This window comes from Octopus bimaculoides, chromosome 25 (genome assembly GCF_001194135.2).
Source record: "Octopus bimaculoides isolate UCB-OBI-ISO-001 chromosome 25, ASM119413v2, whole genome shotgun sequence".
Lineage (NCBI taxonomy): Eukaryota > Metazoa > Mollusca > Cephalopoda > Octopoda > Octopodidae > Octopus > Octopus bimaculoides.
Window position 1 is genome coordinate 21,304,028 of NC_069005.1, and position 5,074 is coordinate 21,309,101.

A 5,074-nucleotide genomic window follows, 5' to 3' on the forward strand; every position below is an offset into this window, starting at 1 on the left:
ATATATATATATATATATATAATTATTTTGAAGATACAGATACCTCTTAAAAAGAGATGTTAACATCGAAATTTCACCGGTTTAATCTTATATATTGATGAAATATTCAGGAGTTCAGTATTACTTAATACTATTGGTGTTTATTGTTTAATGATAGGCACTAATTAAGTATATTATGGAGTTCAATGATTGCTTTTCAGTATATTTCAGTATAGTATATAAGAAGAAAAGGTGAATTTTAACAAATAAATATCACTTTATTAACATATCGTCAATTCTCTGTTACCTACTATTGTCTCTATACCTAACTCATTCAATTACAAATTAATAAATAGTATTTTGAAAATAGCAAGTTAAATACTTCATCAGGGTGAGAATTAAACACAAAAGGAATCACATCATAATTGACTGGGTTATCATCAACAGACTCAATATGTCAATGCTGTGATGTGATTCCTTTTGTGTCTAATCCTCACCCTGATGAAGTATTTAACTCGCTATTTTCAAAATGCGACTTTAATTTATTAATTTGTAATTGAATGAGTTAAGTATGGAAACAATTGGAGGTAACAGAGAATTGACAATATGTTAATAAATTGATGTTTATCTGTTAAAACTCTCCAGTTTATTCTTCTTCTTATATATGTCTATATATACTTGCATTTTCAGATACTTTCTGTAGAGAGACTTATGATATAAGGATCGACTTTTATCATGTCAATATTCTAGTCATCAATGGCTTACTCTAGAGACAGGAACAAATTGGTCTTGAATGAAAATCAAAATGTGAGTTAATCTGAGTCTACTCACATTTGTTCATTTTGAGCAAGAGTGAAATAATGTGCCTTTAACTGTATTTACTCAGCCATTGGATTTCTTGGAGGGAGAGATAGACAGAGATGCGAGTCCACCAGTCTGCCTTTGATTTTGGTGGCTTTTTAGTTTTATCATTAGGAAAAAAGCAGGAAATCCTCGGGCATTCTCGATTCACAGACAGTTTGTTGTCGAATAAAATGAAAGCAAATTGTCTTTAAAAGAATAAAATTGCGATAGAAATCGGAAGTGATGACTGACATGCAAAAATTTAATAAAATGTGTTTGGTATCTTATGGATTGGCTTCCTATGTGAGTTTCAGCAACTTCTATACTCATGAAGGTGTCAATCATTCACTCAATTTTGGGTAATTTCCTATTTTACATTCTTAAAATCATAGTGATCCAAAAGGTTTATTTCAGTAGAACATTTCATAATTTTAAGTGATATACTCTACGAACAGTGACTAAAAAGGTGAGTAAAAATGTTAAACTTATTTTGAAAAGAGTTTCGCCTTGGACACATGAGAATTCTTCAACAGTCCACGACGAGCATACTATGCAAGACTCGTCGCTGAATCTGACAAAGCTCGAGCTAGTGTCGTAATTGTATGCCTTTCATTGATTATCAGCTGATCTGTAAGTATTTCGTTGGGATTTACAATAAAACGAGGAGCAGCAGGGCGTCCATGAAATATGCTAATTGAGTTGGAATGAAACTGAATATAAAACAAATTCGATTTTACGAACGACAAATAGGAAATTACTCAATTTTGTTGATTCAAACGATGACAGCATCCATAGACAGATAATAAAAAGGTTATAGATGCTCGTCAAGAAGAAACTTAGGCAACAATGTGGGATAAGTGATGATTTATTTCCATCAAGTGTATGTATGGTGAAATAAATTTAGAGACCATGAAAAACCATTCTCCAGTCTCATTTCATGCATCAATGACTGTGATGTTTTATCGTAAGGTCAGGGTACTTGGTGGAAGCGCAATGGCCCAGTGGTTAGGGTAGCGGACTCATGGTCATAGGATCGCAGTTTCGATTCCCAGACTGGGTGTTGTGAGTGTTTATTGAGCGAAAACACCTAAAGCTCCACGAGGTTCCGGCAGGGGATGGTGGCGAACCCTGCTGTACTCTTTCACCACAGCTTTCTCTTACTCTTACTTCCTGTTTTTGTTGTGCCTGTAATTCAAAGGGTCAGCCTTGTCACACTGTGTCACGCTGAATATCCCCAAGAACTACGTTAATGGTACACATGTCTGTGGAGTGCTCAGCCACTTGCACATTAATTTCACGAGCAGGCTGTTGATCAGATCAACTGGAACCCTCAACGTCGTAGTGCCAACAACAACAGGGTACTTGATTCCATGCCGTAAGTGAGATTGTTTTCATCTTATATAAGATATACGTACAGATTTCATGCTATATTAAATATATTGGTGAAATTTTGGTTTAAATACCCCATATAACCCCTCATAACTTAAAAATTTTTTTGGAAATTTCAGAAATTTGTATTCTACATTTGGGAATTCATACGATTATGCAAAAAAGAAATTTTTGTGGTGTGTCATTTAAGTGCGAATTAGCTGTTATTTTTAGCCCATCTCACAACCACCTGATACTTTTCTCATTTCTGTGTCACTCTGGCATGTATCGATGTCTTTCGTTCAAATTCCGCCGAGGTCGACTTTGCCTTCCATCCTTTCAGTGTCAACAACGTAAGTACCAGTTGAATACTGAGGGTCGATGTAATCGATTTATCCCTTCCACGAACTCGCTGGCCTTGTACCAAAATTTGAAATCAATATTTGACAGAATTATGGTTTAGGCACCTCATATAATCCCTCACAACTTTATGTTTTTTGGAATTTTCAGAAAAACTTAGCAAATATGTGTTCTGCACATGGGAATTCATATGATTATATATATAAAAAAAATATTTTTTATCCCCCTCCCCATAAATCCTAAAAGTCACACTCTTTTTTCGAATTTTTTTTTTTTAAATATAAGAGTTTAAAATACGGATAGTTCGAATTTTTTGCTTAAATCCCAGCAATGGACCACCTCAAAACTCAAGAGCCACATTGAAATTATATTGCTCACGTATAAATATGTAACGCTAGATGTTAGGTTTTTGTGAAGAGTTAGAGGTTACTAATTGTAACGATAAATGTTTGTTTGTAGCGATGTTAATTTTGTGTAGTTACCAATTGTAACGGTTATAAGATGAACGATGAACAGTGATCGAAGTTGTAAAGAAATATTTATTTATCGTTACTTTAATAAATGCCATACCACGACGGGTATGCAAGGTAAAGAAAGTTAATTTCGGCCTGTATATGTGTGTACACGTTCTTGTAGTAGTTAACAGACAGTTGTAGGGTGTACGACGTTGTCTCAGCTGCTGGCAGTAAACTTAATTTTCCCCTCTAGCCAAGGTTCTAGCTGGTCAGCCAGACGTCGTTCTCATTGAGTCGTCACCATGTGACTACACTGGTTGAGTCGTCACCGACTGGTGACTAAACTAAATTTTTCTTGGGATTTCCTTGCTTTTATAACAATCCAGAAGGATAGATATATTATTGAGAACAATGGATTCAGTTGGTGGTCCTGTTATCTCTATTCTAGATGTTCGTGGAGTAGAAGAGGTTATGAAGGGTCAAGTGGTGAAGACATTGTTTCGGCCTAGCTAAAGGCATCTGGAAAATATTAAACTGCTGTCAGAGAAAAACTATTGTTCCACCGTGGGAAAAGTTCTGTTGCAGTGTTGATTTAAATTCGGCTATAGTGGATCGAATCCACTTCATGCATGCAAGATCCACTACAAATATTTCAGAATCAAAGAATATAACTCGCCGAAATGCGGAAGGTTGTTTTTATTGGAGTGTGTATTCAACGAACCACTAACTCACACCTATCATTCATAATATAGATTTTAAGTTTTTGGTAATTCAGATTTTTAAAAATAGTAATGGGTCTCTTGGGAAATACCATGGCTGTCATGGATTTCATTGATGTTGTTCACATGACAGTGTCATTCCTCTTGGAATAGTTCCACTTAATTTACATCATATAAAACACTTGCGGAAGGTATGAATTTCCAAGCTTCCTAACGGCTTCCTAGAAATCATTGGAACTATAAACTACTTTTACTAGGGGGTCATTTTATTTTGTTTGGAAAGAATTTATTTATTTATCATATCTATATTAGTAGATATTAATTTCTAGCATGGGCAAACATTCTCAAATTTTAAGCAGTGGATATTGATTTCTTATGCTTAAGAGATCGTATTTAAACACGAGGGAGATTACGTAACATTAATGGTTTTCTCCAATGCATTAGCAGAGTAAATAAAAGAGAAAATCGTTTCAGTCGGGAATCAGGGCTTGTGAAGTAAAGAGAACTATTGGTTTCCTTTGATTTGGAACAATACCCTAAATATTTTGATGTGAAAAACGAGTTGCTGTAATATATTGATTCTGCAAGCTGGCAGAATCGTTAGCGCGCCGGGCGAAATGCTTTATGGTATTTCTTCTGCCGTTACGTTCTGAGTTCAAATTCCGCCCAGGTCGACTTTGCCTTTCATCCTTTCGGGGTCGATAAATTAAGTACCTGGGGTCGATGTATTCGACTTAATCCCTTTGTCTGTCCTTGTTTAGCCCCTTGTGGGCAATAAAAAAATAAGAATCGTTAGCACGCAGGGTAAAATACTTCGTGGCATTTCGTCAATCTGTACATTTTGAGTTCAAATAATGCTGAGGTCGACTCTTTCGGGGTCGAGAAAATAAGTAGCAGTTGAGCACTGAGATTAATGTAATCGATTACACTTTATTGTATAATTCCAGCTGTTAGTGTGGAAACAAAGACAGGAGTGGCAGTGTGGTAAGTTGTTTGCTTACAAACCACATGGTTCCGGGTTCAGTCTCACTGCGTGGCACCTTGGGAAAGTGTCTTCTACTATAGCCTCGGGCCGACCAAAGCCTTGTGAGTGGATTTGGTAGACGGAAACTGAAAGAAGCCCGTCGTATATATGTATATGTATATATATATGTATGTATGCTTGTGTGTCTGTGTTTGTCCCCCCCAACATCGATTGATAACCGATGCTGGTGTGTTTACGTCCCCGTAACTTAACGGTTTGGCAAAAGAGACCGATAGAATAAGTACTAGGCTTACAAAGAATAAGTCCTGGGGTCGATTAGCTCGACTAAAAGGCGGTGCTCCAGCATGGCCACAGTCAAATGACTG